The sequence below is a fragment of the Merops nubicus genome, unplaced genomic scaffold (assembly GCF_000691845.1).
Source record: "Merops nubicus isolate BGI_N331 unplaced genomic scaffold, ASM69184v1 scaffold174, whole genome shotgun sequence".
Classification (NCBI taxonomy): domain Eukaryota; kingdom Metazoa; phylum Chordata; class Aves; order Coraciiformes; family Meropidae; genus Merops; species Merops nubicus.
In genome coordinates this window covers 130371-143407 of record NW_008604807.1, presented here as the reverse complement: position 1 = coordinate 143407, position 13037 = coordinate 130371, and positions in this window count along the sequence as shown.

Here is a 13037-nt window from a genome sequence, read left to right as displayed (position 1 = left end):
AGAAGGGGTAATAATTGGTAGGATTCATAAGATCTCTCCCTTCTTGAGTAAGTGTTGTCTGATGTAGATAAACTCAGGTAGGCTGTTTCCCAGTTTCAACTTGTGAATACTGCAAATTCTTATGCTGCCTCATTTTCTTGTGTGCGTTCCCCAAGTTAATGGGGAAGTGTTTGTGTCTCTTTAAGTAGTTAGGTGGTGGGTTACCACTAGCTTCCTTAATCCAGGTACCTTGTTATCTTAATTAAAAACCAAAATCAGCTTTGATCTCCTAGAACTTCGTTGTATAACCAGTTTCATTTTCTATTGTTTAAGCTCAGTTAATTTCCATGATGAAAAGAATTTGTATTTCACACTGGGCAGGAAGTCCTACTTAAATGTTTCCTGGTTTTGATCTCCTTAAGGGAATTAAATTGTGTTCCTGCTTCAAAAAATGCATGGCAAACAGATTAGTGAGTCACTAGTCTTGCCATCTAACTAGGCAGTAGACTGGACACACGGAGGCCGAAGTTGCTCCATTCTCATGCTTTAAATGCAAAATGGTCTGTGGAGATGGTTCAAAGCTGTTTTTTGAGCCCCTTTTGTTGCAGTCCTTGCTGGCTGTCCTGCTTGGCCCCTCATGCCAGCTACAGGAAAGTTCAAATGGGCCTTTATTCCTTCTCACTGCACTTCCTTGTGCTCAGAACATGAACAGCACTAGTGGCAATGACTCCAGTCACAAGGTGAGGTCTGGGAGACCGAAACCGCTCCTTCCTTCTTCCTGACAAAATGAGTCTCAGGGCTTTTGTCACTGCTTTGGCAGCTCTAACACAGAAGATGTTTGGAACTGCCAGGCTGGAGTAGCCCAAGGGCTGTTGTTGGTTTCTGCACCCCCTGCTCCTCTCCTAGGGCATCTCTGGTGCTGTGTCCTACCTGCCCTCACTGTCATCAGTGCTGGCATGGCAGGGAACTGTGCTGCAGAGCCTTGATCAGGCCAGGGAGGGTTTCCCACTGCCTTGCTGTCCTCCTGCATGGGCAGAGCACCGGGCTCTGCTAGCTGCCATGCTCAGTGGCACAGCTGGGCTCCTGCCAGAGAGGGACCAAAGTCTGTGTTAAGCCAACGTGCTTCTTTCCCCACAAGACTTAAGGGAGCAAGTGAGCTTGCTCCTGATGGCCCAGAAAAAAAGCTTCCTAGGTTGCTGAGTGGGGTTTTAGATCATTTAAGAACAATCATATTTGTCCTGCTCTCCAAACACCTTTGAGACTGTATCACAGAATTTACATTTCCTTTTGGGTGGGATCTGAGGAGTTTTACTTGTTGCCAGGTTGTTGCACTCACAGCGTGGCAAGGCCCAGTAAAGCAAACAGGACTAACATGTTTTGTCACTATGCATTCCATACAGATCCAAGGAAGTGGCTGCCACATAAAGCACTCAGCTGCCTGTCTCAGACAGCAGAGGGGATTGAATTGCTTTAATTCTTTTTGCCCTGAGGCAGGTAAGGACCAGTTTGTGTGGTTCTGGAAGATGCCTCTGGTTTCCTACCACCGCCTAACAAGAGCTTTTGGCATTCATGGGGGTGGCCCAAGCACCCCCAGTGCCGGGGGAAGGGAAGCTGAGCTCTCAGGGTCTGAAGTGTTCTTCCTTCTCATCTTACCACTCAAAGGAAGCAGGAAAGAAAATGGTGACACATTTTCCCCACCAGTTGCCCTACATAAAAACAGAGTTATCTGCTTAAATGGTTACAGAGTGACTGAAGTTTGCGATGGGTTGTCTGCAAACTAATCCTCCATGTCTCCATCAGTCCGTGTCAGGGGAGTTTACGAGAAGCCAGAAAGAGACAATGAGTAAAATCTAGCCAGGGTAAAATGGAAGTCTAACAAATGTCTATTCTGAGCATTATCATTTTACAGGTTTTGCTTCTTTTACACTCTGCCCTGCATAGCATGTGATAACCTTTGCCTGCTGTTCCACTCCTCTTTCAACCCATCGGCAGCTTGATTCTCACAATTTTTTCCAAAAGGGCCTTCCTTGTCTGGTTTGATTTTATTCTTTCTTTCCTCCAAACCCTCCATTTTCATGCTGTTTTACATGCAGTTAGGGTAGCAGCCCTCCTGAAATAGTTCTGGCATGTCAGTGCCCCTGGAGATGGGTTGCATGGCAAAGCCTCCTGAGATGTATTTTAGTGCATGGCTGAGCTTTAGTGGCCTAACGAAGCCCAAGACCCATTTATAGAGCAACTTCTTTCCTGAATCACTGCCTGATATTGCAGACTGCTTGACCTCAGGACAATTAATGAGGGGTAACAAGGGGCAAGCAGTGCCTCCAGTGATCTTGGGCAGGGTCCACACCATGGGCTAGTCCTGTCTTAGCCCTCATTTTGGTGGGTTTGGCCTGCTTCCCACCTTACCCTAAGAGACCCTGCAAGTCTTGAGGTCCTGTGCAATTGCCCTGAGTGCTCATCCATGAAATCAGCCCTAAGCACAATTTAGAGCAGAGCTGGGGCCTTAGGGGCAAATATTTGGCTACTGTCTCCCTCCTGTGATGAATTCAGATGATGTGACTGCATGCTTTAATCTTGTGAGAGCAGTACAGTCCAGCACGAACTTTTGGCTGAACAGGGCAGGAAAAGCAAGAGCATATACAGCAATTATGTCTGCCTACACAAATGCTGTGGGCCAGCTGGACCAGGTTGCACTCAAATAAGAAATGTACACAGTTATCTACCTGGCTCGCAGACTCAGACAAGTATCTGCACGTACAAGTTCATGTGCATGTGGCAGACTGACTCCAAGCCAAACACAAATTATTCCACTAACTCCAATGGGACAAGATTTGTTTGTACAGTTTCAGAGGCCAGTCTGAAAAGTTGGAAAGAATATTTTCCAGGCATTTGACCAGTTTCTGGGTAATCTGAGAAATGGTATCTTTTACAGAGAATTATATAACTATAGGCACACTCTCACGTATGTACATGTATGTATTCAAGATCTTTTTGGTTTTTTTTAGTCATTCTAAAAATATTCTACTCCAATACCACTCTAACTGTAAATGTACTCTGGAATGTGAGGATTAAGGAAAGTTAACCTGAGTTTTTCAGGAATCAGTTTTTGGGCCACAAAATGAGTAGGAGGGTTTCTGGGGGAAGGGAGGAGATATTTTGCTTCCTATATATACTTAGCATCAGCAGTCTTTAGTTCTACTTAAATATAAAGAAAATACATTAGGAAGGAGGGAAGTGCCTTGCATTTTTTGAAGTCTATTATTAAAATATAACACAAATCAGACGAAAGTTTGCTTTGCGATCCACTGAAAGATCCTTGTCTTTTGGATTGCTGTTGGCATTAAAAAGTAATTTCTCCCATATGGTTTGGGTAACTCCATTGTGCTAGGGTTCCTAAAGTGGTGGCTCACATTCTTTGTGGTTTTTTTCTTGTGGGATGGCAAATTTCCCAGCACCTGAAGGCAGCTCACTGCAGCACTGTCACCTGAGGGCTTCAGCATGTGGCTGTCCTAGTATCTATCCTGCTCCCACCTGAATGGTGGATGGAAAGAGCATCTGTGTTGCTGCTTGGCGGGTGCAAGATGGACATCCTTTCTTCACACAAAGCTCCTGTGGCCTCCAGTTGGCAATGTGCTTGTGCCTGGGTGGGATACCATCTCTGTTGTGGGTGCTAAGTTTTTTTCTCCTCACCCTAATCTGCCTAGCTAGTGCTCTCAGCTAATGGAAAACAGCCAAGCTCCTTTGAAGCAAGGTAGATTTTCATCAGCAAGAAAGCTGCCCTCCCAAGGTAATGTGGTAATATCCCAGTCATCCAAGGGTCTGTGCATACACCTTATTTACCTTTCTCACCTCCCCTCCAGTTATCAAAGGAAGCAGAACGTGATGGTACTGTGGACTTCTGTTGTAAATATCAGAGTAAAATCGAGGCTTCTGGAGACAGCTCCTCAAAAGGGAGATCTGAAAGAGCCTGGGTGCTCCTTTCCAGATGCTTTCATCTCTGACTCACCACATGAAAATGCAAGATACCATCGGAAAGAATCCTTCCTTCTTTCCATGTATTATTTGCTTGTTTGTTTCTATGTAAATGGAGTTAGGTTAGCAGCTAACAGGCAGGTAACGGAGGCTGTCCATCCACCGTGCTCCACCATGTCCCCACCTCCTTTTGCCCAAGGGTATGGAAAGGGTAAATATAGCTCCTTGCTCATCCTGCTATTTATGCGTTAGAGCGAACACAGTCACCTTAACTCCAGAGCTGAGATATTAAAAAATTGATTGTAGGAGGAAAGCACGGCTTAATGGATTGACCAGCAATTTACAGGTCAGAGGTTGAACTCCAGCTGTGGTTGCTCATGACTGACAGTTACCACCATCTGACACAGCTTTTGGGAGATGAAAAAGCCCTGCTGAGCATGACAACACCTGGGGCCAGGGTGGTTCCAAGGCACCACGTTGAACATGGGGCAGTCTGCTGGTTTCAGTGGCTGATGGGCCAGTGCCAGATCACAGCAAAGCTGAATGTCACTGCACATCAGTGGTTTGAGCTCAAGCAGGAAAAGTAGGAAGGGAGAAAGCTATAAGAAATACCTTAAAAAATATGAGTAACATGGCTTGCTGGGGTTTTAATGAAGAAAAATCAATAAATATATTGAGCAGGTTCAAATCAATAAAAATATTGGGAAGGGTGCTTTCTTTTCACCCTCACTTTTCTGCTTATTTTCCTCTTTTTCTGCAGTCTGCTCAATCTGGCAGAGTGGAAAAATAGAAAGTGACACAAGGATTAAAAAAAAAAAAGGCACAAGGGATGCGAAATGAGAATTTTTTAATGGGAGAAAGTACCTAAAGGCTGAGGAGGGGGGAATTACCCAGAAATTCTTGTTTTAAAACAAGCACCATTTGTTGTGGGGGAAAAAAAAAAAAAGGAAAAAAACCCCAAACATTTCTAACAAATAATTGCAACCACAAAATGATATAGCAAAGCTGTGGTTTGGCTTTGCTTAAATGTCTTCTGAGCCCAGAAGCACATTCTTGGGGGTGACAAGGAAGAATGCTTGGCTCAGAGGTGTTTGCAGCTACCTGAAGAAGCCAGAGCTGGTGGGGCAACAGTGCTGGACTAACATGTGGTTGTGAAGACTCAGTCTTTCATACCTGCACCAAGGCCTTTGGTTGTGTGCTACAAGGCCAGGCTACAGGTGTTCATGGGATGCTCTTCTTGCTGCAGTGCTATAAGCACTGATTTTTCGGGCAGCATTTGCAGGTGAATGATGGGGTAGGTCTGTGATCCCTCTCCTGGGAGGTAACACAAGTAGTGCTATATGCCTGCATCCACTTGGGGGACAGAGAGGGAGGACTTGGTGGCCTCTTCTGGCAGAGTGACAGATAACTTCCTTCAGCCCAAGGACAGCCACTGCTAAATTTCACTGTCACAGCATGCCATGGAGCCACTGGCAGCCCATCCTGCTGACAGCAAAGCTACACAATGGCCAGTTCATTACTGTAGCAAAAACGTTCTACAAAAGCTAGAGCTAAATAAATTAAAGCATTAAGGTCTCATTTTCTACAGCATTAGTGCTAGGATGAATGAGAAATCTAATCTTTACTGACATCACCAGTACCAAAGAAGCCAGTGCTGTGTGTCAAAAGGCTTTTGGCAGAGACCCTCAGGAACTGTATGCAGTGATCAGAAACTCTTGTGTCTCTTTCTCCCTCCTAACCAGCTGTCTCTGTTTACAGGAGGTCACCAGATTTTCCATGGCTGATGGACCAGAGGTATGATGGCAGGCATATACTGAAGAATCAAGCAAAGATTTTTCTTCAGAATTATTTTGGGAGTAAGTAGTTACTTGAAAGCAGAAAGAGAAGCTTGTGTTAGAATAGCTGCTCAGCAGAAAGAGGAGCTTGTGTTAGAATAGCTGCTCCAACAACAGCCAGTCTGCTCAGATGGATTTAGAATAGCCACTTTAAGCGGTGCCAGGAAGATGCTGAACTTCCAGTGAGTCATTTTTCCACAGCTCTGAATAAGTTAGGGTGAAATTCAGGTATGAGTTGTTTTGTTTTTTTTTTTTTTTTTCCCCTGAGATATAACAACCACAGGAAAGCCCTGAACCCCTCCAGCTTTACCTACAGGGAGTGGCTATGCCCATCTTTCTAGAATGGATTTAATTGAAACTTTCTGCATTCTGTACAGGAAAGGCTAAGAGATGTTATCTGGAAGAGCAGTGGGTTTGGGTTTTCTGTCTCTGCACACCTTCACATCTAAATTCAACTCTGGTGTAAGGAAAAGCCTTGACATTGACAAGGGGTAGTGGCACTGGACAGCTTCAAGATTGTAGTAACTTTTAGGACTGCATGTGCTACTGAGGCCAAGCTTGCTGCATACACCAGAGCCTTCTTGCAACTGTGCTTTAATATCCAGACAGGACTTCCTAACTGAGCACAATGTTTTGCAGACTCTGACAAGCAGACCTTTTGGTAGTAAAAATCTCAGAGCTCTTGCTAGGAGGTCTCTTTTCATGTCAGCTTTTCTTACGATGTGCTTATAGAAATGACAACAAGGAAAGTGGCTTAGATAAAAGCAATAGCCACTTTTAAACTCTCACTGAAGCTTTATTGTGGCCCAAAGTTGTTTTTTTTTTCCAATTAATTTTAGAAAAGCTGCTGTTAACTTTCATTGAATTTTCTGGTTTTGTACACCTTCACCTTTGCTGTGCATCCTGAAGGATAAGGATCAAACTATCATCAGCAGAGAGCTGCTTGGCTCAGGCCTGCTCCAACACAGATGGAGAGGAAACCTTTCAACAGAGACACTTTTTTTGGTCTAGCTTTTGTGCCTGTGCCTCAGTGTTTGGCCTTGGGGAGGGATGGCCTTCTGGCTGGAGCTCCCAGACGTTCTGAGTTCACTAGGGTGGTGCACCAGGGACTAGACACCATCAGCACTAGGAAACAAGGATGAAGAGGTAGTCTTTTCCTCCTTGTTTCTGCCCTGGCTTGCCCCTATTTCATGGCTTGTCCTTCCGATCCATACACTCCTGGTAGCGTACCTTGTTGAAAAAAATAGACCTTTGTTTTATGCTGCTCTTTTGAGGACGATGCTTCGTATTTACTGAGAGCAGTGTCTGCAGCCTGGCAGAGGAGAGGCACATGCTGTGCTTTCCTGCCACCCCACTTGGGCTGTTCCTGGGTTTCTGCCATCGCCCAGAAGGAAAGGGCACACTTGGCTCTGCCAGCGTGGGGGCCAGGCTGCTGGCAGCCAGAACTGGCGGCTGAAAATGAGGCATCCCTCCATCCCAGTGACCATAAATACACAACGCATCTTTTTATTGTTTGTCATAATCACAGTGTTCCTTTAATGTAGTTTATTTAACTGGATGACTTGGTGCTAAAAATAAATAGATCTTGCTGTTTCCAGGACAACCGCTATTCCAGCGGCTTATCTCGGCGCCTCTCCTCTGTCAAAAGGATGTTCCAAACAGAGCTGGCCATGAATATTAAAAATGAAGCACGCACACAATAAGTCATTCCCTGGGAAGTACCCCATGTTTTAATACTATACGTTATGCTAATGGGACAGTTGCCTCTCAAAGAGGTGCTTAATTCAAAGGCTGCACAGTGTGGGATCCGATTGCAAGTAAGCAGGAATGTAATGTGTGGGTTTTTTTCTTCTCTTCCTTTTTAATTCAATCTCTTCATGGTGGTTGGAGTGGCTCACTAAGCAGCACTTTCTGCCTCTAGGCTAAAAATCCATAAATTGAAACCTTGCACGTGTCCTCATCCCGCACAGTGGGATGGCTGCAGGGGGACAGAGAGCTGCTCCTGGCAGGTGGCTCCTGGTGGCAGGGGACAGCCTGGCTGCCTCTGTCAGCGCCGGGGTGCTGGTGCCTCTTATGCTGAGCTGGGAAAGAGGCAGTTCACCACAAACAGTGCTGGGTTTTTATGAAACCTTGGCCGAGTGAAATTCAGCCACTCTTCCTGGCCAGAGTAGAAAAGGATTGCTCATTTGGAGGAATCAAGGAGATGTAAAAAAACCCACTTAGCAAGGAAATTGTTGCCTTCATAAATGTCTTCATTCCTCCTCCTTTTTTTTATTTGCTCTCTCTTTTTTTACCCCTCCTTCCCTCTCAAACAAACAAACAAAAAGCCTTTAAGAAAAAAATCAAAAAGTCCTTAGGAAATTGAAGGGATCATTTTTAACCTCTGTAAATGGACAAAAAGGACAAAATAATTTAGCCAGTAGGATTGTTTTTCCAGTACAGGTTGAGCACATGCTGACTGATGAGATCTCTCGAGAGCTGGTGAGACCCAGGTCCAGCTCATATGTTTTGAGTGAATCAGTTAGATCACTATTAATCAAATTGTTTGATTCCAAGATTACAAAGAAATGTTTAGTATTACTGATGCAGTATAGCAAGGTCTTGTACAAAGACAGCAACCTCACCAAAAGCAGCCTCACTTCTGCTAATAGTATTTCCTGAAAGAAAATATTAAATGAGTTTTAAAATGTTGCCCATTTATTTCTTTCTCTGCAGTTACATTTTTAATAAAACTTTCTCCTTAATTGAAGGCATATTTATGTAATAATTGGCATGAGTGCAGTGAGCAAGGCCCTCAGATGTTGTAAACTGGCTAGGTTTCATTGTCCAGAATTTAATTTTAATCAGATGAGGATCAAGCCTGTTGTTAGGAGACCTTCTGAAAGCCGTTGGTTGTTTATGAGAGCTGACAGTAAATGTAACTGTTCAACCCTCACTCACTGAACCTAGACATTTTCAAGGTCACTGGCTTGGCTGCAGGACAGTTACCATTTTGTGAAGTTGGTACAGAAGACTTCAGAAAAGAAGTGGATCCTGAGCTCCCACTGAGACTCATTGTCTACTTCTTAATATTTTTTTTGTTCCTATGTTTTTCTTTCAAAACTGATTGTGACTCCCTACGGATATTGAATTTTCTTCGTGAAAATAATGTAGGAGAAATGCCTGCCTCACTTTGATCTGAAAATTTGGACTGTGACTCTTGTATAAGCAGAGAAACTGTCTCTTCCTGGTGTATTTCAGCATCAGCATTTCTAGCCAGAGCTCAAATAGCTAAGATACATGAAAAATAAAGTTACCTGGATGCTTTAAATCTCAGAAATTACTCTGTTGTGGTGGTGTTTGGAGCAAAATTCCAGGGAGGTGCAAAGTCCTCTGGAGGTAATGCATATCTCACCTCACTAAATATATCTTATCTTGGCAGATTGTGTCATGTCAGAGTAAACAATGTCGAAATGCATTAAAGAATCTGGAGACTGGATCTGTCCTCAATGTGGAAGATCCGTATCACACCACTATTCCCACTTATCTGCATCACTGCATTAGAGGGTAATTCTTCAGAAAGCCTCAGAAATGCACGTCTGGGGATCCTAAAAGAGGCAGTTCTGGGGAGACGATCTCAAGGGGAGATGGTTGATACAGCCCAGGCTGAGAGGGACATCACCTCCATTCTCCAAAATACAGCTCCGGGTGGTTTGGGGAGGCGGGATGATGAGGGAGAGTTATTAACTTGCCATTGATGAGGGTGGTAGGAGAGTACAACTCCATGGGTACAAAACTGGTTTTTAACATGCTCACAAAAATTTTGGTGCAATTTCCATTGTTTTCAGTGAACTTCTGTCACCTCAACTTGCGGGGGCATTTGACTCTATGGTTCTACCGCAGCAGCAGGACCGTGGCAAGAAGAGGCACATGCACACGTTTACAAGTGTGTGTATATATATATGCACACACACACATATATATGAGTATTTCTACACGCATACAGAGGGAGTCCCAACAAGGCTGTGAGAGCCAGTCAGCTTCGCAAGGGAGCAAGCAAGTGAGAAAAAAAGAAGAAATGAGAAGACAGAGGAGGGGACACCATAACAACTCATTCTGCCCCTTCCTGAGATTCAGATGGGCTCGAGGCACCCCACATTCCCCCCTCACTGAGCGAAGGCTCTGCTCCCTCAGCTAAGGTATTAATAAAGCCAACGCACATTTTCAGAATTAAGGGAAGAAAAGCAGATGCTAAGCGGAACTGACAGCCCTTCGGGAAGTCTTAAAATCCCCCAAAAATTTTTAAAATGGAAACAAGGTTTGCAATTAGTGAATTACAGCAGGTTAGATGGTTCAGTTGCTATTAATGCAATTATAGTCAAGGTTGTGATAGCTCTGGTGTCTTCTTGAAAACTCAGGCCTTCATTTCATTAAGCCATTCAGTGCTTTTTAAATACTGTTTCTGGCATTTTGCAAAAGGAAACAGAAATTGTGGGTCAAAAATCCTGCAGGGGTGACCCACATGCTCTGAAGTATGAGTGTACATGTCTCTTGGGTGGGACTAGAGGGTGTTTGAGAAGCCTTTTGGTATGTCCTGGAGACCGCAGAGCTTGATGCAAAAGAGCAGCAGCTTCAGCAAAGTCATTGTAGCAACTCTGCTGGGCAAATTAGTGCCCTCACATAGAGGCTGGGTTACTGCACCTGACAGAAGTAGTGTATGATAAGAAGAATATGGGGTTACCTTAATATCAGTAACTCCATTACTTGTGCTGCAAGAACACACATTGCCCCTCCGCACCTTCTATATGGCAGACACCTTAAAAATCCAGTGATTTAACGAGTTCCACTGTTTCCATCTAAATTCCCCTTCTCAAGGGTAATCTTTCAGCTGCAAATAGCAAAGAGAAAATTGATGTCCACCTCAGGCTGGAGCCTTACCCTCTAGCCAAGCAGCACTTTGAGTCCTTTCCATCCAGCCACCTGTTTCCACAAAACCCATAGGAACTTGAGCTCTCTAAAACCTGGATCAAGCTGGGCTCAAGTGAGCCTATGGGTTTGATGCTTACAGGCAGCAGTACAGATGGACAGAAGACAGTGAGCTTTGCCATCAGTTTGCAAGACCTAGTGACATACAACAGCCTTATTTCTCAGCCTTTGCCAGTAAGTGTTAGGGTGTTTTTTCCCTTGTGATGTTTAGGCCAGGCCCACCATCCACTAACTCTTCACACCCACTGTCCTTTACAAAAATATGCTTGGAGAAGTGCTCTCAACGGGTGGCTAATATTTGGGTCCAAAGCTCCAGTGCATTTGGGGTTTGGATCCTGGCCGTGTTGCTGACATGATTTATGGTGTTTGCTGTTCAGTTTGAAGTGCCAAAGACATTCATCAGCCAGTACAAAAAGGCCATTCCATCCTTTTCTCTTTCCAAAGCATGTCTGAAGAGGTATTTTTGGCTGCTAAGTGTACCCACCAACACACAACTTTGCTAACAAAAAAAGGGACTCCATATGCAAAAAAGAAAATCATTGAGACAACAGCACATACACCAGATTTTTCCTACAAAATGCAAAAGAAATGCCATATATATTTGTTTTATTAATCTCCGTTGAATTCTGTGATGAAACCTTTCGTTTAGGGAGCACAAACCTTTTTAATATCTTTACTTTTAGCAACATTTTGTCTTAGTGAAGTCAGCCAGATAGGTAGAAAGAATAAATTTTTTTCCTCTTTCTATTTTCACTAGTATATAAAGGCATATAAATGGACAAAATAATCACTGAAATAGAGACATAAACAGTATTTCCCAAGCTAAGTGCAAAGAGAAGCCAGAACATCTGCACTTCAAGCATGTCAGGGAAATTACTGTGGAAGGACTGCTCTAATTCTCATTCCTGTGAAAGGGCAAAATGGAAATTGCTGTTTTGCTATTCACATGCATCACCTAGCACAGCAGGATCTTGGTCCTCGCTTAGAAATTCTCAAAGGCTACCAAGCAAATAAATATTCTTTTCCATTTGTACTCATTTTTATGAAGCACTTTTCATCCAAAGACTTTGGAGGGTTACATCCAAACTGTATAGCAGAAGCATCCTACAGGGAGGGTACTCCAGGTGTGCAGTGCCTCAGACATCTGGACTGGGAGGTGGACAAGATGTGAAGCAGCTATCTAGCTGATGTGTTTTAGCTAGGCGCCTACAGTGAGGGGTGGTCTGGCTGACCTGCCTGCTTCTGTTGTGGCTGTTTAGCCAGGAATGGAGGATGTAACGACTGTGTTTTCCATGTGCTGCTACAGATCTGATCGCCCAAAACCGACCTGAGGTAATGACTCTGCCCCTTATACTTCTGACTTAAATTTAGTCTTGATTAGGCCAGTTTTCAAATCCAGAACAGCAACACCGATGGAAAGACTTTGTCTGGACAAAATTCCTCAGGTTTGACTATAACTTCAGTGTGCAGTGTGGCACAAGTCCATATAGACACCTCCAAACACCTCCAAATACAGCATAGTACCTGCTGTAAGATCAATGAGGCAGCTTGCTAAAAAAAGGTTGAGATCCCATTGCTAATGAAAAGCAATTTTTTCTTTAAAAGTTTCAAAGCACAGAAACCAACTGCATAATGAAATCTAGAGGCTGCCCATTTGAAATCTCGAGACTTTTTGTGCCCTACCATGCATGGCAACTGTTTGGCCATTCTGCCTTAGAAGCCAGCACTGTAAACTTCCTAACAGAACTCAGGTTATACTCACCCAGAAAGGATAACGGAGCAGTGACAGCACAGCCGTGTGACCACAAAAATATTGAGTGGTGAGGGAGAACATTTTCTTTCCCCCTCCTTCCTGGGTCTGTGATGGTGGAGTAGGATGTGGATGTGAGCACCTGATACTCCCATGATCCTGGCAGCTGCACCTCACTACCAGAGCTGTCGTGCTGAAGGGGGGCTGTGGGTGAGCAGGAGCTGGGAGTCATGCTCAAGATATGCAGGCCCTTAATGGTGTGGTAGGGGAGACGAGCCAGGAACTAAAAGCCTGATAAAGACCTTGCATGCTTCTGGTATGCTTGGTCCTGAAGCTGGGAAACCAGTGTGCACTCGGGCTGTTGTCACAGCCTAAAGAGACTAGTGCAGTGAGGTAATAAGAACATCAAGAAAAGCCATCCTCAAGTAACAGTGTCAAAATATGCCCTGAGATCGGATCAGAGACCTTCAGTTTTGCCTGAAAGCCTGGGCTTCTCTTCTGAGGAATATTTATGGATTCATACGCAGGGCTGTGGT